Source organism: Sapajus apella, unplaced genomic scaffold (assembly GCF_009761245.1).
Source record: "Sapajus apella isolate SASKATOON/1434 unplaced genomic scaffold, GSC_monkey_1.0 scaffold11, whole genome shotgun sequence".
NCBI classification, from domain to species: Eukaryota; Metazoa; Chordata; class Mammalia; order Primates; family Cebidae; genus Sapajus; species Sapajus apella.
In genome coordinates, this window is record NW_022436951.1 from 33948266 (window position 1) to 33970541 (window position 22276).

Sequence of the window (22276 nt, forward strand, 5' to 3'; positions counted from 1 at the left end):
TTGGAGTTGAATGGAATGTACATACCTGGTTCAAAACCTGACTTAATGTCACAACATTTCTGTGGCATCTCACAGATCAGATAAGGAGGCTTCACGAGGTATTCTCCTGGACCCAATTCTGGCTGATCACTAAGGGAGTGGATCTTATGTCAGTGCTCTTATCACACGCACACAAAAAATGTAATAATGAATGAAAATAATAATGAATATGAAGGTGAGAGAAAACTTTCGGTGGCAACTGAGAGGTTCATGACATGGATTATGGTGATGGTTTTATGAATACAGAAAATCAGAGACAGCTCTCAGTTAATTTAGAAAGTTTGTTTTACCAAGGTTGAGGATGCACTCCTGACACAGCCTCAGGAAGTCCTGAAGATGAGCCCAGGGTGGTCAGGCATAGCTTAGTTTTATACACTTTAGGAAGACTTATATAAGACATCAATCAATATATGTAAGAAGTGTATTGGTTCAGTCTGGAAAGGCAGGACACCTTGGAGCAAAGGCAGGGAGACTAAATGAGGAGGGGGCTTCCAGGTCATAGATAGGCGAGATGCAAATAGTTGCATTCTTTTGAGTTTCTGATGAGTCTTTCCAAAGGAGGCAATTAGATATGCATCTATCTCAGCGAGCAAAGGGATGACTGAGTAGAATGGGAGGCAGGTTTGCCCTAAGCAGTTTCCAGCTTGAGTTTTCCTTAGTGATTTTGGGGGTACAAGACATTTTCTTTTCACAGTTTTATGGGTGTACTTACCTCCAAACCCATCAACTTGCACATGTTAAATTTTTATGGCTTTTTGAACGTCAATTATAGCTCAATGTGGTGTTTTTTCAAAATAACACATCCAATTATTAGAATGGCATAAATGGAGGTTTCATATTGTTATGGACAGGAAAATTCATTTCTATCCAACCAACTTATAAGAAATTCTGCTGTGATCAGTCATTACTTGTACCAGGATTTTAAGTTAATGAAAATACATTTTAAAAAGTTTATGGTTTCCTGATTCAGTCCTCTGCTCCAGGAAAGCTTAACCTTTGTTTTCCTCCTATGCATTTTTTTTTTTTGACAGAATGCATTGAATGTGATACATTGCCAACCTCTGCAATATAGCTCTGAATTCGATTCTCAGCAGCGGTCAGGTTTTATTTTCCTTACAGGTGCCACTTTCTTATTCATGGTTTTGCTCTACTTAAATATCTCTGTCCCTTTATTTCTCTTTTTTCTCCTTCTTTTCTTTTCTTGTCTCATTTCTCTCTCCTTCCCTAGTTCTTATCATGCAAAATTTTGCATGATATTTCTCTGATTTGTAGTAAGCTTATTCTCTAGTTAGGTGTATTTTACATTCTAACATACAATAATAAATAAAGGCAATATATCAAGTGTTAGGGTTTGAATATGCCCTCTCAAAAATTCAGGTCTTGCTAATGTGATGAAATTAATGGGTGGGGCATTTAAGAGACAATTAGGGCTTGAGGGCTCCTCCATCATGATTGGGACAAAGGCCTTCATAAAAGAGGCTTCAGACCTTTGGCTGTCTTGCCTCCCTGCCTCTGTCATGTGAAGACATCACATTTGTCCCCTCTGGAGGATGCAGTGACAGGGCATCATCTTGGAAGAAGTGAGTACCCTTTAGCCTTTGCCAGGCACTCAGTGGGCTGGCAACTTGATCTAGGACTTCTCAGCCTCCAGGACTATGAAAAATAAATTTCTGTTCTATATGCACTCTAGATGCCCATGTGAATGATATTACAGTATTATATGCACTCTAGATGCCCGTGTGAATATTACAGTATTATATGCACTCTAGATGCCCATGTGAATGATATCGCAGGATTATATGCACTCTAAAGGAAAGTAGCATAATTTTCTTTTCATGGCCTTATAGGCCCTTTCCCTCAACAAGGAGAGTCACAAATCTATATTATGTTCTTGCTGCATGTCAATTTGGATACCTGATTTATCGAAAATATATGATAGCTTCCAAGTGACTTAAAATATGTTGAGGAGTTTCTATGCATATGCTGTTTAAATCAAAGTCAGCAATAACTTCCACTCTGGTTTTTTTTTTCACTTTTAATATCAATCTTTATGATGAAACTGAGAGATTCCCTAAATTTAAGGTCAACTCTAAAATGGGAGAAATGCCAGGATGGGAACTTCAGGAAAAATTGAGAAGGGAACATGTTCGCACACTTCAATTACACATTGCAGTTTATTCAGTTTCCAAGTCACCCTCCTCTGCCTGGGGTGGCCACAGTCAGCTGTGGGTGTCCAGGGGTCTGGTTCCAGTGACATGACCTGTCTTCCTTTGCAATGGAGCACCGAGGACCAGAGCTTGGACATTAATCTGATGAAGAGGAACTTGCAGGATGGTCAGAAGTTCATTCTGATGCATGAGGTGGTGCAGCCAGTGACCACACTGCCCTCCTTCATAGAGGACAATAGTCACTTTTCCCATCTGGTCATCAATATTGTGCAGAGCAGAGACTTGCTTGTCCATACCATCTGTTTGGCCACAGCTAGGAGTTCTGCTCTCATCTGAGGAGTTTGCTACAATCTTTTGATTTGGGGTTTTAGTTTCTAAATGTGCAATTTCAATTTCAAGTTTTTCATCTGCCACTTCTTGCAACCACTAAACCCCACAATGCTCACTCATCTTTGTCATCCTCTGCACGTCTTGTTTACAGTTTGATTTTTTTTCATACTTGGGTCATATTTTAATTGGAAAGACAATACTTTGTGCCCTCACTATTGCTTTTTAACTTTTCAAAATAGCCATTTCCCAGCAAAACCATTTAGTTTGGGTAATTTAAGACAATAAAACATTTTGTTGGTGATATTGTGATATTAAAAAATAATCCTGTAATCATCATGGTAATTTCTGATTGGTTCAAAGACAATACAGCAAAATACTTCTTTTCTGTAACATAGTATATGGAATCAAATTATCTCTTAAGCACAAATAGTGGAATGTTTTATGGAAAATCTAGGGGACAGGGCTTATCAAGTTATGACATTTAGACCTGTTCAATTTCCAGAGTAGCTTAGAGTGTGGCAAGAGAGTTCCATACCTTCTTTCTTTATTACTAATATGCTGACGATAGTGGAGATTGGCTTCAGGGACCCCCTTTTGGTTTTGCACACTTGCCCAGCATTTCCTTGTCTTAAGTTCTCTCACATCTGCCTCCCTTGGCCTGGGATTGCACCCACAACCTCCCTATTCCTGCCAGTTCTTTCTGCAGCAAACAACCCATTCACTCTTCCATTTCAGTTTGATTGATACTTTGTCAGAAAATGAAAAATTCATTTTTATTATAATAATATGTTTCTTTAAAAAAACTCACTTTGTGGTTGTACATTTATTACTTGGTTTGTTCTAGTCATAAAATTGCTGCTATGTACTGAAACTTTACTATTTGTGGAGTTTATTTGAAGCACTGGAGAGTAAGCTGGTGAACAGGCAGGTATCCCCTGGCCTCTTGGGGCTTACATTCTTGAGGAGACAGCAGATAATAAACAGACCAGCCAGTAAGATGCCAGAAAAGTGATGGCAAACAGATACAGTGGAAGCAGAGACACACATGGCTGCAGGTGCCAGGCAGGCTCCTGTGCTCACTGGTCAGCATCAGGCCCCACCAGGAGGTGATGATTAAGCTGAATGCAGACTGAGCAGGAGAGGTCAGTCCTGCACCTGTGAAGGAAAGGACCAACACACTAGATATGGAACTAGCCAGCTGAGGGCAGTCAAGTAAGATGAGGACAGATGTGAGCACTGGATAGGGCCGATGGAGGCCACAGCTGCCTCTCGGGGCCAGCCTGTGGGAGGAGGAGGGGCGTGGGCCAAAGTGAGGTGGACACAGCTGCTGGGAGAGGCTTCTCCAGAAGTGATTCAGGTAAGGCATGTGGAGCATGGATGCCATATCTGGAGGGCATGGGAGGTCAAGCAAGAAACTTTTGTCTGTTTTTTGTTTGTTTTAAGAGAAGAAAAGGAATTACCATTTCATTTTCTATCTTGCTCACTTCTTCAGGCAAGAATTCTATCATTTTCTGCCATTTTTATCCTTAATGTCTCCCAGGGTGTCTGGCACACAGTAGGTTTGCAGAGTGAATAAACTAGAACTTTCCATACATGTTCCTAGTTTTTCATCACAAATGTTTAGGGTAATGCTACAATATTAGAGCCATATTGTTGTAATTCTAGGAGGCGGTGGAGGTCTTCATCAATACCTAAATAGGTTGTGGAGTGAGGAGAGGTGGTGTTGGGTGAGTGAGTCACTGAGTGAGTCACTGCAGAACTTCAACTCAGCAAGATTCCTTACATCCATAGGCTTCTGATCCTTTCCCTAACAGTGGCTGCGAGAAGGTGATGTGTGTGTCCATTATGTTTGTAATGACTTGGTTTTGGAGGTTTCTGATGATTTCTAATGGAATTGGAATTCATTAATCTTGGAAGAATCGACTCATACTGTTTATGAAGAATAGAACACTTATTGTGAAGAACAGAACACTTGTTTCAAATACACGTATTTTCTCACACTTTCTTAGACTATTGAAAATATTGCTGTACAGGTAGTACTGTATGTGAATATTTTTATTCCAAACAGGATGTATGAACAGAATGCAAATCTAGTCAAATAGAAGATCTTACATAAGATATACACTTCTACATAAAATTACAGTTAATATTAGTTGCTTTTTATGTAATGCACCCATCTAGAAGTTTGGTTACAGGTTCGTTTTGAATGGTCTCATGACTGGACTGCAGTCCTCCTGAACACTACAGTGAGAAGCTCCCTGGCCTTAGCAGCAGGAAGCATTCCAGGCTGTCTCATCATACCCAGGGTTGCAGCGAACTCTTCCATAGGCTTGTTTGTGTGTTTATTTAAAATCCTTGGCTGTTCACAAATTAAAATTATGTAGCACACAATGTCAAGTTGTTGCTAATTCAAATCATAGGCTGGGATTGTGGGTGAGCATGCCCTACATAGGACTCTACTGCAGTTTCCGTTTCTCACTTGTCAGTTTCCATTTCTCACTAGTTTGTTAACTCAAAGGGAGGGGGAGCTTGCAGTGGAGGAGGTACCTTCCTGCAGAAGGCAATCAGGGAGATAGAAAATCCTACAGGAAGCCCTGCCCCCAGTCGTATGTGGTAGGTAACTCAGGGCAGACCCCAAAAAATTTTTGTGGGAAACTGGATTCCGAGACAACATTTACGTTTGTTTAGTTGACAATTCTAACTTCATCACCTCTATAAACAAGTTTCAGGTCTTAGAGATTTCTTTTAGATCTTTCCATTTTAGCTATTATAGCCATCTTAATGAATTGTGAGGTGGATGTCATCTTTTGCAAGAATCAGTTTGGAATCTCAGGCTTGGAAATTAGGAAAAGAATCCAGGTTTGGAAATAAGTGTATTTTCTCACACTTTGATTTTACTTGAACAACCATAAATTGGAGAAAACTTGCCAATGGCCATTGAAAAAGTTGGTTCATATTATTTTTCAGTGTTACATAAATATTAAAGTGAATTAGACCCCCGTTGCTGGTGCAGCTAAGATGCATCTTGCTGCTCCTGTGATGTTTCCCCACTGCCACCCTCCAGCTGGGCAGCAGCCTCCCCAGACACATTCTGGGTTAGCTTTCTTGCTGATTCCATGTGTCTTTCTTGTTGGAAATCCAACCAGGGCCAAGCACATCATTGGGGCCCTGATTGTGCAGATATTTTGGCAACTTCTTGGAAGGTCTTCTTAGAGAAGAAGGCACAATGGAAAATGGTCACTCCTTTAGAATGTCAATGGCTGGAGTTTTTAAATGACTGTGGCTTGTATGCAAATGGTTGCTCCTTTCCTCTCTATAAAGATAACACTAAAGTTGTATGTGCCATGTGTGTATTCTGGGAATCTTTTCCTTACTTGCCTTATAGAACACTGTCTTTTCTACCTCTTCTCCTGGCTCTGTGGTTATTATCTCCCTGGCTCCACTTCTTCTGCCTGCCCCTCACATGTTGCTGTTTCCCTGGATTCTGCCCATAGCGAGTTATGGGGAGCTTGTCAGGTCAACATAGAAGGATAACGCTTGGAAACCAAAAAAGCCACCTGAACTTTGTTGGTTGCCCAGATGTCAGCATGTGATAGTAAGCACCACTGATCCCCACTCACTGTTGGTTGCCATCTAACCATATAAATGCAATTAGGTGATTGTTCTGGGATAGATAGCTTCAAGTAAAAGGACAAGCTTTTTTTTTTTTTTTTTTGTCTTTTTCTTTTTTAGAATCTAATTGCATCCAATCAAAAAGGATACAAATTATGGTAGATTCTGCTTTGTGAGAAAAGTGGTAATAACAACACAGTTGTATTTTACTTTGATACATTAAGTCCTTCATTTTGAAATATAACAGAGCAAAGCTCCTCAATTGTGTCATCGCTCACTGTGGCTGAGGGCTCGTTGAGCTAACAGTACCTATCCTGCAGTAGACTTTAGCCTAAGATGCAGTTTTCTTGAACTCCAGACAGAGAGCTTAATTAATATAGAAAAATAAATCACAGTTATGCAGTGACTCTAATACAGATTTCTGTTTAATTACAGGATAATTTATAAATTCAATAAATATTTAAAACAAACGTGCTTTGCTGATAAGCTCTGGCTGTTCTCTACACTTAAAGGTTTTGTGTTGACTGTTAAGAGCTAGTCACTATTGTGTTAAGCAACAATAATTTGATGCAGAGAGAGGGCTGATTACATTATATGTAAATAAGACAAAGCAATAAAAATCAAGACCATGAAATGGGCATGAGAGTGGGATCCATTCATGGCTTAAATAAGTGCTTCAGTGGAATTACATGTTGACCATCAGCACCAAAGCTTCACTCTTAGAAATTCTTGTAAATAAGAACACAGTTGTTCATTGTCATTTGATTAATCTCTCTTCTATTTAGAACCTTGTGGTGCTAAGAGTAAATAGGAGTACTTAAATCTAAGAAAGTGGAGAAATCTGTGGAAAGAACATAAGGAAATGCATATCTTCATTGTTCAAAAAAAGATTAAATTAGTGATTGTTCCATGATTCACTACTTCTACCATGATTTTGGATAGTTTATTACTAAATCTGGCATGTTAAAAAGTGTGAAACAGAGTTGGATATATTAATGACTGTATATCCATATTAATATATATATATATATATATGTATTTATTGCACTTTAGATCCTGGAGTACATGTGAAGAACATGCAGGATTGTTGCATAGGTACATACATGGCAATGTGGTTTGCTGCCTTCATCCCCATCACCTATATCTGGCATTTCTCCCCATGTAATTCCTCCCCAACTCCCTACCCCTCACTGTCCCTCCCCTACTCCCCGCACCACAGACCTCAGTGTGTGATGCTCCCTGTGTCCATGTGTTCTCACTGTTCAACAGCTGCCTATGAGTGAGAAAATTCAGTGTTTGATTTTCTGTTCTTGTGTCAGTTTGCTGAGAATGATGGTTTCCAGGTTCATCCATGTTTCTAAAAAGGACACAAACTCACCATTTTTATGGCTGCATAGTATTCCATGGTGTATATGTGCCACATTTTCCTTGTCCAGTGTATCATCGATGGGCATTTGGTTATTTCTTTCACAGATGTTAAAAATATAGATAGCTGCTTCTGTTTTCTAAATGTAATGAAATAGCTGACACAATTTGGAATAGAATATAACTAAAAGATAAACACTTATTGGGATTCTGTTATATTAAATGCAAAAATAATGATTTTTCACAGTTGAGATAATAAAAGGATAGAAGAGATTGAAGTACTAATTAAAAGTCTTCCAACAAAGAGAAGCCAAGGCCCAGATGGCATCCTGGCTGAATAATGCAAAATATTCGAGAAATAATTAATACCAATTCTTCTTAGATCCTTCCAAAAAATTGAAGTAGAGGGAATACTTTCAAACTCATGCTATAAGATTACCATCACCCTGACACCAAAACCAGAAAAGGGATCCTCAAAAGAAAGCTATAAGCCAATGTCTCTGATAAATATAGACACAAAACTTCTTAATAAAATACTAGCAAACCAAATTTGGCAACATATCAGAAAGATTATACACTATGACAAAGAAAGATTTACCCCTGGGATACAAGGTTAACTAAACATTTGCAGATCAATCAATGTGATTCATCGCATTAACAGAATAAGAGATAAAAACCACATGATCATCTTAATAGATACTGGAAAAGCATTTGACAAAGTTTGGCTTTATTTTACAATAAAAACTCTCAATAAAATAGGTATAGAAGGAATTTTTTTCAATATGATAAAGAACATTTATGGAAAACCCACAGCTAACATAATCAGTAGTGAAAGGTGGAAAGCTTTTTCTCTAAGATCCAGTGCAAGGCAAAGGTATACCGTCTAACCTCTTTTATTCAACATAGTACTGGAAGTATTATCTAGAGCTATAAGAAAAGAAATATTAATAAAAAGCAACCACATTTGAAGAGAAGAATTTTTTTTTTCGCAGATGACATGATTCTGTATGTAGAAAACCCTAAAGACCCAATAAAAATATTAGAACTAATAAATAACTTTGGTAAGGATATAAACATCAACATAGAAAAATCATTTGCATTTTTATGCAATATCAGTCTCTCTGAAAGAGAAATCAAAAACAATAATTCCATTTAAAATAGCATCAAAAAGAAAAAAATATATTTAGCAATAAATTTAACCAAGGAGATGAAAGAGCTCTACACTGAAAACTATAAAACATTGATGATGGAATTTGAAGAAGATGCAAATAAATGAAAAGACATCCCATGTTTATTAATTGAAATAATTAATGTTATTAAAATATATATGTGATCTGAAGCAATCTACAGACTCAACGTAATATCTATCAAAATTTGAATGGCATTTTTTTACAGAAATAGAATAAATGACAATTCTAAAATTTATGGTACTACAAAAGACCCAAAATAGCCAAAGCAATCTTCATATAGAAGAACAAAACTGGAGACATCATATTTCTTGACTTTAAATTATATTATAAATCTGTAGTAAACAAAACAGTATAGTATGAACATAAAACAGACACATAGAACAGTGGAACAGAATAAAGAGCCCAGCAATACACACAAGCAAACAGAGTCAACTAAATTTTGACAAGAGTACCAAGAAGATGCAATCAGGCAAGAATAGCCTCTAAAAATGGTGTTGGAAAAACTGGATCACCACATGGAGAAGAATAGAAATTCACTCTCATCTTATACCATGCACAAACAGCTCAAAATGGATTAAAGACGTAAGTGTACCTTTTACTATAAAAGTCTTAGGGCACAAGTATATGCTCAGTCCCGTGAATTATCTTAGCAAAATAACTGAAACTTGAAGTGATCTGGGGGATCCTAGACACAGACACAGGAACAGAAGAACAAGGTTGTGCTTTTCCCCTTAAATTAAAAAGTTAACCTACATATATCTGAACAATTATTTTGTAAATTCTCATATATAATTGTATTGAAAGATTAGCCACAAATGTTATTTAACATTTCAGGAATAGCACTAAACTATTGCTGAACAGAGATTTGGACACTGAAGTGAAATGGACTGTGAGGTCCTTACTCATTAAGGAAGAAACTCACTGGTCAATGTGGTAAGTGTAGTTTGTATTTTGGATTATATTCTTCTAATTGTGATTGCAGTTTGTATCTTAAAACTTTTCTAGGTTGCACAGTTGATGGATATGACAAAAAAGACAATTAAATGATAGCTGACATTTTAACTGCACCAGGAGCTACACGTGCACTATCTCATGTAGTTTTTCAGCAACCTTCCATGTTAGACACTACTATAATCTCCAATTTATCAATGAGGACACTGAGGGCAAATGTCACTCAGCTGGTCAGTGATAGAGACAAGTCTCATGGCTAGGCAGTGGATGGCACGGCTCCTCTTATCATCCTGTGACAATTGCTCTGCACTGGGAGGCAGCCATGGAAGCCAGCAGAGATGCTGATGAGGAAGACAAGCTTGCATTATCAATGCTTGTCATTGGAAGACATAAGAGATGCTCTTCCTACTGCTTAGTGGCCGAAGGCTGCCTCTCCTACCTTGAGTGTTCGCGCTGCATGTCTGCAATCAGGAGAAAGAAGCAGACATGCAGCTTGAACCAGCCTACCAACTACAGAAAAAGCCCAAGTCCAGACGGGTTTACAGCCGAATTCTACCAGACACACAAAGAGGAGCTGGTACCACTCCTTGTGAAACTACTCCAAACAATACAAAAAGGGAATCCTCCCCAACTAATTTTATGAGACCAACATCATCCTGATACCAAAACCAGGCAGAGACGCAACTAAAAATGAAAACTTCAGGCCAATATCAACGATGAACATCAACACAAAAATCTTCAATAAAATGCTGGCAAACCAAATGCAACAGCAAATCAAAAAGCTTATTCATCATGATCAAGTAGGCTTCATCCAGGGGATGCAAAGCTGGTTCAATATACACAAGTCTATAAACATAATCCATCACACAAACAGAACCAAAGAAAAAATCCACATGATTATCTCAATAGATGCAGAGAAGGCCTTCAACAATATTCAGCAGCCCTTTATGCTAAAAACTCTCAATAAGCTAGGTATTGATGGAACGTATCACAAAATAATAAAAGCTATTTATAACAAACCCACAACCAATATCATACTGAACGGGCAAAAACTGGAAGCATTCCCTTTGAAATCTGGCACAAGACAAGGAGGACTTCTCTCACCACTTCTATTCAATATAGAATTAGAAGCTCTAGCCAGAGCAATCAGGCAAGAAAAATCAATAAAGGGTATTCAATTAGGAAAAGAGGAAGCCAAATTTTCTCTATTTGCAGATGACATCATTGTATATTAACAAGACCCCATCATCTCTGCCCAAAATCTCCTGAAACTGATAAGCAACTTCAGCAAAGTCTCAGGATAACAAATCAACTTGTAGAAATCACAAGCATTTCCATACACCAATAACAGACAGAGAGCCAAATCAAAAGTGAACTCCCATTCACAATTGCTACAAAGCGAATAAAATACCTAGGAATACAACTAACAAAGGATGTAAAGGACTTCTTCAAGGAGAACTACAAACCACTGCTCAATGAAATAAGAGAGGACACAAACAGATGGAAAAAGATTACATGCTTGTGGTTGGGAAGAATCAACATCATGAAAATGGACATACTGTCCAAAATAATTTATAGATTCAACACTATCCCCATCAAGCTACCAATGACCTTCTTCACAGAACTGGAAAAAAACATTTCAAACTTCATATGGAACCAAAAGAGAGCCCACATAGGCAAAACAATCCGAAGCAAAAAGAACAAAGCTGGAGAGATCATGTTGCCTGACTTCAAACTACACTACAAGGCCACAGCAATCAAAACAGCACGGTACTGGTACCAAAACAGAGACATAGACCAATGGAACAGAACAGAGTCACAGAAGCAACACCACATTTCTACCATCACCTGATCTTTGACAAACCAGACAAAAACAAGCAATTGAGAAAGGGTTCCCTGTTTAATAAATGGTGTTGGGAAAACTGGCTAGCCATGTGCAGAAAGCAGAAACTGGACCCCTTCCTGACACCTTACACTAAAACTAACTCAGGATGAATTAAAGATCTAAACATAAGACCTAACACCATGAAAACCCTAGAAGAAAACATAGGCAAAACCATTCAGAACATAGGCATAGGCAAGGACTTCATGACTAAAACACCAAAAGCATTGGCAACAAAAGCCAAAATAGACAAATGGGATCTAATTAAACTCCAGAGCTTCTGTACAGCAAAGGAAACAATCACTAGAGTGAAGAGGCAACCAACAGAATGGGAAATATTTTTTGCAATCTACCCATCTGACAAAGGGCTAATATCCAGGATCTACAAAGAACTAAAACAGATTTACAAGAAAAAAACAAACAAACCCATTCAAAAGTGGATGAAGGATATGCACAGGTACTTTACAAAAGAAGACATCTATGAGGCCAACAAATATATGAAAAAATACTCATCATTGCTGGTCATTAGAGAAATGCAAATCAAAACCACACTGAGATACCATCTCATGCCAGTTAGAATGGCAATTATTAAAAAATCTGGGGTCAACAGATGCTGGAGAGGATGTTGAGAAATAGGAACACTTTTACACTGTTGGTGGGAGTGCAAATTAGTGCCACCATTGTGGAAGACAGTGTGGCAATTCCTCAAGGACCTTGAAAAACAAATTCCATTTGACCCAGCAATCCCATTACTGGGTATATGCCCAAAGAATTATAAATTGTTCTACTATAAAGACACACACACATGTCTGTTCATTGTGGCACTGTTTTCAATAGCAAAGACCTGGAACCAACCTGGATGTCCATCAATGATAGACTGGATAAAGAAAATATGGCACATATACACCATGGAATACTCTGCAGCCATAAAAAAGTGATGAGTTCATGTCCTTTGTGGGGACATAGATGAATCTGGAAACTATCATTCTCAGCAAATTGACACAAGAACAGAAAATCAAACACCACATGTTCTCACTCACAGGCGGGTGTTGAACAACTAGAACATGTGGACACAGGGAGGAGAGCATCACACACTGTGGTCAGTTAGAGGGGGCTAGGGAAAGAAGACCGGGGAGTGGGGATGGTGGGGAGGGATAACGTGGGGGGAATTACCAGATATAGGTGATGGGAGAATGAAGGCAACAAACTACCTTGCCGTGTATGTACCTATGCAAAAATCCTGCATGATCTGCACATGTACCCCTGAACCTCAAGTACAATAAAATAAATAAATAAATAAATAAATAAATAATAAAACTGTTTCTTTAAAGGTGACAGGAATAAAAGAAAAAAAATTGAAGCAGAGTGAGGTTATTTGAGCTTATTTTGGAGAGAGTGGGCAGAGACTAATTGGATCAATGTGTAAACTGCCAAGCTTCTGATGCCTCCTCCCTTCACTTGCCCTCTTCTCTCCCAAGCTCAGAAGTAGCTGATGAGGGGTAGTTTGGAGGGAGAAAGAAACACTCCTTATCTTTATCTTCAATCAGCTCCTGAATTATCCTAAATCATTTTCTCTCTTATTGTCCTAACAACACAACTATGACATAAAAATGAAAATTAATTTCCCTTTTATCAAACTACTCTGAAATTTCATTTTCTTCAAGTACCATCTATTTGATTTTGCAAAGACCATCTTAACATGGTTTTGATGATTTAGAGAACACCACAAAGGTGCTTCTGAGGATGGAAAAATTACTCATGAATGTGGACAACTTTAAAATGAGATGTGTAAATTTACCCGGCTATTGCATGTTTTCTTGTTAGGTAGTATTTCTCTCCACATTTGATTTCTTTTCAGAGGTTGTGAGCACTTTAAAGGCTAACTGATGGACTCTGCATGTTGGGAACCCTGGTGAGCATTTTCTGAGAAGGGAAACAGTAGCACAAAGGTTTAATAAATAGCATACATGCTCATCTGAGTCTCAGAGTTTTGCCAGGCAACCATGGCAGGATCTCATCAATGACTTCTTCCCTAGAAGCCATCTGGCTTCTCCCACAGTTTCTACAACAAACACTGTGGGGCCCACATGGTTTGGATAGCATAGCAGCATCCAGGAGCCCTCTGATCTGTTTAATCTGTGTCTAGGCATTCGGCCAAATGGCAGCTAACATATCAATGCACACAGTTAGTTCTGCAAGTCAGCTGCTCCCCAGTTAAAACAAGGAAGGGAAGAAAAAAATCTAATGATTCGCGTGTTTTAAAAGAAACCTCTTGCTGCTTCTAAAACTGGAATCTACAAGCACATAAGTGTTCCTTCTCATAGCCACTCAGCTAGTACAGAGTGGCGATCTGCCCATGAAATGGCCCATGTAGGCACTGACCATGTCTGTCATTACAGCCTGTAGTAGGTAGCGAAGCAGCAAGTGTTGTCAGACGTTGAATTAAAAATAAAAGCCTTAGTGCTTTGAATTAGAGAAAGCCTGTGTTTATAGGCCACCCCTTAGATGTTGAAAGGAATAGAGAATGAACAGTGGTTGGCAACGTCAAATAGAGATATAACAGTGAGTCTGGGGGTTGGGAAATGTAGTATTATTGCTATCATCCTGTCTAGATTGAGCACATGTATAAAAAGTTACAGCCTTAATATACCAAATATTCAATCTTTAGTATTGGTATTCTACAAATTACAAGGGCTATATTTCCTTTCCCTGCCTCTTATTAGCATCTTTGCCTTGGGGAGGATATATAATTTCGAGAGTCAGTGGCTTTAAATAGTGTTCAAAGTCATGAGACTAAGGAAAGAAAGTAGAGAAAGAAGGCAACCGAGGACTGAACCCATAGCAACAGCAACATTTATGACTTTATTGAAAATGACAAGTCAGGAAAAAAAATCTGGTTAAACAACCAGTGAGGTCAAGGGGAATTTAAGGCATGTGGTGGCAAGGAAAACAGAGAGCACTATCCCTGAAAAGATTCACTGAACACGCACCTGCACAAGAAATTGACTAAGCACCTATGACGTCCTTGGGATTCAGAAATGAATAAAATAAAGAAAATCTCTGCCCTCATGGAGCCTATGTTAACCAGAGACAAATAACACAAAATAAAGTTAACTGAAACATTAGATGCGGAAAAGTAAAGCAGAAAGAAAGAATGGAGGGCTAGGATTTTAGCGTTAGAAACGCCTGCAAGACGAAGAGAGTACAGAGTCCAGAGCCATATTTGAATGTTGTGGGGAGAACACCCAGGGAAAGTATTTTTCATGGAATATCTGGGATGACAGACCGGGGTGACTTGAGGAGAGACTGAGCTCAGGAAATGGACACTTGTCTGGGGAACCCCTTACAGATGATGGACTCTGTTGGGGCAAGACTGGGGAGAGAAGCAGCAGAACAAACGTGGATGTGAGGTCGGCAAGGACCCTTTACTGTGGACATTAGCTTGTATTTTTTGCACTTGCCACGGGGAAATGCACCTGTCAAATTTCTAGCCTCCCTCAACCGTCCCCATCATCCATCTTCACCTGCTCAGGATCAAACTCCTCCCTGGGCCTCGGAGGAGCCCCTGTTTCTATCAAGTCCATCCCTGATCCTCTGAGATTCACACCTAGAGCCTGGGCCATGAGGCTAAGGGAAAGGGGAGGACTTGGCTTAGGGGCTGAGTCACTTCCCAGAATGAGGTACTAAAGGAAATGGAGAGAAGGTGCAAGCTAGCTAAGAAGGGGGCGACTGCATCTCATTGTTTATGGGGTGCAGCGGGGCTGCCAATTGAGAAAAAACAACCATCAGAGAGGTGAGAGAAGCAATGACAGACAGAAGCGTTTCCAGAGGCCATACCTGAGATGCATTGTGTTTAGTGGCTTTCAAGAGGTGTGAGGTAAAGATGAAATCCTATTTTTAAGAACTTTGATTTTTTGGAGTTTTAATATTTTCAGTACAGATTAGAGTCCACGACCTATGAGCCTGGCTTTTATAAAGTTTGCAACTTTATACAGATGGGTATCATGTCACTGTGAAGAAAAAATCAGGGAGCAAGAGATAGGTGTCCCCAAGTGGGGGAGGCTCTGAGGGACACAGTGGGTGGGGTTGATGTAACCTCAAGGAAGAGAAAGGAGATGCCCTGAAGTGCACAAGGGCCCAGAACCCACACCTATCGTCTTCACTTAGTCCTTTCATGAGCACCAGAAAGGAAATATGACCAGGGACCTTCCCCACGCTCCCTCTCTTCCCTTCCAAAAATATTTTAAATATAGAACGTGGCCTTTTTATGGTTACTTGCTACCAATCATTATTATCTCAGAAGTTAATTCAGAAGTTAGTATGGCTTCCAAAGTGATTGTATATTAAAGTGTTCTATGTTCTCTAGAAATTTTGGTGTTAGACTGACAACTGGCTTAACAACAAACTCAACAAATGCTGTAATCCCATTCCTGACTTGATCTCTCTGTGTCGTTTCTTACAGCTCCTGATTCAAGCCATTTAACCCCAGTTCTCGAAGAGGAAGTCAAGGCTGCTAAGTGAGGGACGATCTGTGTAGTGTGACAGGTCCCCCGCAGGTTACTTAAATGTGTATATCTGCTGCCTGAACCTGGAAGGCCAGGCAGTGAGCCACAGCCGTGGTGCCCAACTGAAGAGCAGGTGACTCTGAGAACTCAAATATTCTGGAGAGTACTTGAAAACCTACCAAGAAACACAGTCTTATTGTTCAAACACAGTAGGCCAAGAGCCAGAAAATTAACTTAAAAGCAGTTCACAGATGGAAGGAGGCGCAGATTTCTAGAGCCGTCCTGCCTCCTTTCACTAGTACCCTGTATGTAAGTTCTAATAAACTCAGCTACTTACCATGTTGTGCTGGTCCACGTCATTCTTTGATCTCTCAGCTCCTTCCCAGTTTGGAGGGTATATCACAGTCCCAACTTTTTCTCATACCAGGCTATAGCATTTTCTCATACCAGGCTATAGCAATTCACCTTATTGACTAAGGTGAATGAGACTTGAGAGGATAATAGGACACTGAAGACCCCAATGCGATCCTTTCAGACACTGCAAATTAAGTAATGGATTTACCTCACTGCCAACAACAATTCTCTCTCTCAAAATTTGCATGCAATTTGCAGCTACCTCAATGTCATGAACACTGAATTGTGAAAATTCTCACATTAAAAATGTTTTCCAGTAGTCAAATGATTTACTCTCATGGGAATTTATAAACCCAAACTTAATTTAGAACTTGTTCTAAATGTTTTCATATATGTAAAGGGTTATGTGTAAAAGGAAAAGGGAAAAGATAGAGTTCACTTCATAAATTATATAAAATTTAGTTGATTTTTAGTTTAATAATGTAATGAATTTTCAGTTAATAATTCTAATGAGTAATAACAATGGAGTCAACTCTTAATTATTCGTTACAACTTTTCTGACTTTAAACTATCTAATTGACAAATTTGAAATGAAATCTGGCTTCCTTCTGTCTCCTCTGAACTCCTAATTAACCTGAACTTAAAGAGAAAAATTAGTTTTTTATTATTTTGTCAGGCAAAAAATTTAAAAACATACTATTAAAAACAACTTCTGTATGTCATACCACTTCAATTGTATTAAGTGACTATGTTGTTTGATTAAATAAGAAAAACTAATTCTTGAATTATTCTTTGTATTTAAATATGATTTCTTGATCATTTTAGTAGCTGTCTAATCCTAGTTCTGAATCCACAAAACCCTATGAAGCTGTACTCTATGAGAATGTCATTAGCCTAATTCATTCTAAAGGGGATGTAATCAGCTTCTGTCATTACAGAGTAACCAGCCATTCTATTTTCTGTTTGGTCTGCCTGTCTTTATTTAAGATCTATAGACTCCAAACTTTCCTTTCTAGTGTTTTTCATGATCAGTATTGATTGCAAGTTGTCCTGGTATTAAAGCAGTGTGGTCTGTGGCCAAAACAAACAAACAAACAAGCAAACAAACAAAAAACAACCGGCTCATCTTGTATATAAATCCCACCTGTCTTATATAAATCCTTTAGGTTTAATGGCAGCTGCTGGAGTTTAAGCACAACTCTCAGCAAACCTACCAACTGCCGGGCGCGGGGGCTCAAGCCTGTAATCTCAGCACTTTGGGAGGCCGAGGCGGGTGGATCACGAGGTCAAGAGATCGAGACCATCCTGGCCAACATGGTGAAACCCCGTCTCTACTAAAAATACAAAAAATTAGCTGGGCATGGTGGTGCATGCCTGTATTCCCAGCTACTCAGGAGGCTGAGGCAGGAGAATTGCCTGAACCCAGGAGGCGGAGGTTGCGGTGAGCCGAGATCGCGCCATTGCACTCCAGCCTGGGTAACATGAGTGAAACTCCGTCTCAAAAAAAAAAAAACCTACCAACTACTTGCTTATATAAAAATCCAGTATATTATTGTCTCTGTTCTAGATAATGATGTTGTTTTCCAAAGACATTTTAAAGATGTTAGTCCAAATATATTTCTAAAGCTCTAAGTCTAAATCAAAGATTTCATTTTTATAGAACTGTGGGACGATGCTCCTCGTAGAACATTTATAAGGCAAGTCTAAGGTAGGTACATGTTTGTTGAAATTAATAATTTAGAAACAGACTTAAGAATCCCTAGCAGTTATTTTTATCCAGGATCATTCACTTATGAGAAGATCTACTTATCTTCTAATTGGAAGATGAATCTGCAAGTGTTATGATAAAAGGATATTTTCAGTCAATCCATTGGTAATAAAGATGTCTAATTAAATAGACTGTTCTCCCTCCCCTTCCATTTCGTTTGCTGTGATTAGACACACTTGACAATTATTGACAGTGCTTGTCCATTATTTCTTTCCACAGAAAGTGCTGGCTATGTCTTCAAAGGAGTTTTATCCAATTTTATTTTTGTCACTGAAGGAGGTTGTATGGTAAGATTCTACTGTCAAATTGAATGTAATTGTATTTTCTAATACACATTAAGAGTGGGATAATTTTTTAAATAAAGCCCAGGAGAGAAAATGTTACCATAAATTTATTAACCACTAGGTCTAATTTCTTCTGACTGTATTTTTGTACCTATTATTCAGTCTCTCTTGATCTCCCCCTTCCCTCTACCCTTCCTAGCCTCTGGTAACCACTAGTGCTTGCATTTTGGATTTAGGTGGTGAGCCTATGCTTCATTTTTTTTTTTTTTTTAATAATGGCCATGAATTTACTTATAAAGTAAATATATATATTATCTTCAATCTTATCTCTTTTGCCTTCATATAAACTCAAACATGAGTTTTCTGCATCTGTATGAATATTAAAACTAGAACTAGAATTCTATTCTAATTCTAGAGCTTGAATGTATTCAGTAACCAAATAAATTCTGTCTGCTGGAACATTGGTTGTGACCTATGTATCCGTCCCAATATAGTGCTTGTGTTAGTGTGAAAAATCAGAATTTTTATGACCCTTAGTCACCAGGGAGAAAGGTAGGCCTGGCACTGTATGTCTTAAAGAGTCAATGAGGACAGGCAGGGTGGGAACCATGAAGCACTTGAAGAAACAGGAGATGAGCATGTGCTGGACAGCACTCTCTGTACTTGGGGTTGCTCTGGGAACTCACTGTGGTTACTGACCAGAAGTGCAACAACTCCACAGCCCTTACTCATCAGCGAAGGTCAAGTCAAGAAATCTATTTCAGAAAATACAAACTGAATGAAAACACAAGGACATGTGTCTCAGAAAAGATGCTTCCAAATGTTCAGATGAGGAATATCAGAAAGAAAATTCAACGCATATGACAACTAGAGCAAGTTGGGAAGTCATCTGTCACAATTTCCCACAGTTTCAACTTACTGATACAAATGAGAAGATTTTAAACTATGGATTAAATCATTTTGCTTTTCTTGCTCTTTGACTTTGTCCTTTGTAACCTGTATTTCTCATTGAATTTGGATGAAATAACTAGGATCCAAAGGAAGTTTGGCAGTTCTGTAATTGCCACTTAGAATTACAACCCCTTATTATTTCCAAATGTCTTTATATATGGTTTTCATATTATACTCTAATGATTCAACTTCAAGCTAATGTTAATAGTTTAAAAATAAAATATATATCCTCCTGCTGTAATCATTAGGACTATTTACATTTAAATGGGAGGGGTGTCTTTGTCTGCTTGAGCTGCACAAGTAATTGCATTGATTATTTGCTTTATGTCTGGTTATTCAGACCTGCCTGAAGTTATTTTGCATTTGCTCCAGTGCTCCATAAGTAAATGCCTGCTGAAAAGAAAAATAGTAATGTAGTAGAGGGGAGCAAAAGAAAAATGCTACATATTTTATGACATTCAATAGGTAATTCTCTCCATGAATGGAAAATGAATAAACACGATATCTCTACTTGATAACATAAAAATGTAAGGGCCATAGGCCAGGTGTAGTGGCTCATACCTGTAATCCTGGAATGTTGGAAGGCTGAGGCAGACAGATCACTTGAGGTCAGGAGTTTAAGACTAGCCTGGCCAACATGGTAAAACCATCTTCTCTACTAAAAATACAAAAATTAGCTGGGCATAGTGGTACACACGGTAATTACAGCTGCTTGGGAGGCTGAGGTGGGGGAATCGCTTGAACCTGGGATGCAAAGGCTGCAGTGAGCCAAAATGGCACCACTGCACTACAGCCTGGACAAGAGTGAGACACTGTCTTAAAAAAGAAAAAAAAAAAAAAAAAAAAAGATAACGATCATCGCCATGTCTGTTTGCAGCCCTTATGGATTTAACACATACCCTGTTGAGTGGATCCTTCAAAAGGAATCTTTCTGAAGTCACCTACAGGTGTGAAATGAATGCAAATCTCCCACAGAACACACTGCATCTAGAAGGAGTTTTGTAGTTTTTGCTCTTACATTTAGGTGGATGATCCATTTTGAGTTAATTATTGAATATGATGTGAGGTAGTGATCCAACTTCATTCTTTTCCATATGGATAGCCTGTAGTCCCAGCATAATTTGTTAAAAAGAATATTCTTTCCCCATTGAATTGTCTTGGAAACTTTATCACAAATTAATTTACAACAAATGTGAGAGAGTTTATTTCTGGACTCTCAGTTTTATCCATTAGTCTAAATGTCTATTTTTATGTCAATACCAATGCTGTCCAGATTTTTATTGTTTATATTTTTATATTGGGAAATATGAGTCCTTCAACTTTGTTCTTTTTCAAGATTGTTTGCTTATTCAAAGTCCTTTGCAATTCAATATGAATTTCAGGATCACCTTGTCCATTTAAAAATACCAGCTGGAATTTTGACAAGGCTTGCATTTAACATGTAGACCAATTTAGAGAGTATTTTCATCTTAACATTAAGCCTTCTTATCCATGAACATGGCGTGTTTTTACATTTAGTTAGATCTTCTTTTTTAAAAAATAGGTATTCTTTTTTACACTTTTTTGTTGAATTTGTTTCTAATAATTTTATTCCTTTTGATGTTATTATAAATGGAATTTATTTCTTAATTTCATTTTAGATCATTCATTACAAATGTCTAGAAGTACAATTAATTTTTATATGTTTTTGAGCTTGCATCCAGTAACCATGCTAAGCTCTTTTTATTAGTTCTAGCAGATTTTTGGTGAATACCTTAAGTTTATTTTTTTGTATACAAAATCCTGATATTTGCAAATAGAGATAGCTTTACTTCTTTCCTTTTAATTTGGATACCTTTGATTTTATTCTCTTGCCTAATTGCACAGCTAAAAATTCCAGTACAATGCAGAATAGAAGTAATAAGTGTGGATATCCTTGTCTAGTTGCTCATCTTAGGGAGAAAGCCTCTACTCTTTCACCATTAGGTCTAATGTTAACATTTAAAAAAAATAGATACTCTATGAAATTGAGGAAGTTTCCCTCTATTCCTTGTTTGCTAAGTGCTTTTATCATGAAGAGATCTCAGGTTTTGTCAAATAATTTTTATGTATCAAGTAATATAATCGTATTTTTCTTGTCTTTATTTCTATTGACAAAGTGTATTGCATTAATTAATTTTGATGTTAAACCTTCCCTGTATTCCTAGGATGAATCCTACTTGGTATATGATTATTTTCATATGTTGCTGTTTTGAATTCACTAGTATTTTGTTAAAGATTTTATGTCTGCATTCAAAACAGATATTTGTCTGTAGTTTTCTTTGAATGTCTTTGGTTTTGATATCAGCTATCACTGATATCAAAGGTACAAAATAAACTTTCACAGGAAGATGGGAGTTAAGGGTTCCCTTAAATAATAAAACAAAGAGATGTGACAGGCATAGTAATAAAAGAGTGCTGTGTAGCTGTTAATATTGTAGCTCCCTCTTTGAATCCACTAGAGTAAATGGGCTAGTTCCAAATCATCACGCATTACTTAGGACATTTCCATTCTCCTTTCCACCAGGATGCCTGTAGGAAGCTGCAATTTGGAAAAACAGCTTTATAATATGTGGCAGTGATTAACGTCAGCCAATTCTAAAAATAAACATTCCCTGGGCATATGAAAACCAATGTTTATCTCCTGAAAGTATTTCAGCATAGAAAGTCATATGTTTTCTTACTGTCTTTGTTTTTCACACTTCCCCTTCTTCCCTCTTCATTCCCTCCCCCTCCCCTCCTTCCTCCTCCCTTCCTTCCTCCCTCTCTCCCTCCCTCTCTACTCCCCTCTCTCCTTTCCTCCCTCCTTCTCCTTCCTTCCTTCCTTCCTTCCTTCCTTCCTTCCTTCCTTCCTTCCTT

The 22276-nt window shown here is 38.1% G+C and overlaps 1 long non-coding RNA gene across 1 annotated transcript in view; it reads left to right on the plus strand.

Annotated features, from left to right (window-relative positions):
* The window catches only part of LOC116552390, a 58008-nt gene that overhangs the window by 35160 nt on the left and 572 nt on the right, over positions 1-22276 (plus strand). The window contains exon 3 of the long non-coding RNA XR_004269362.1: positions 9539-9637. This is a non-coding gene — a long non-coding RNA (uncharacterized LOC116552390). The remainder of the gene's footprint in view (positions 1-9538; positions 9638-22276) is intronic.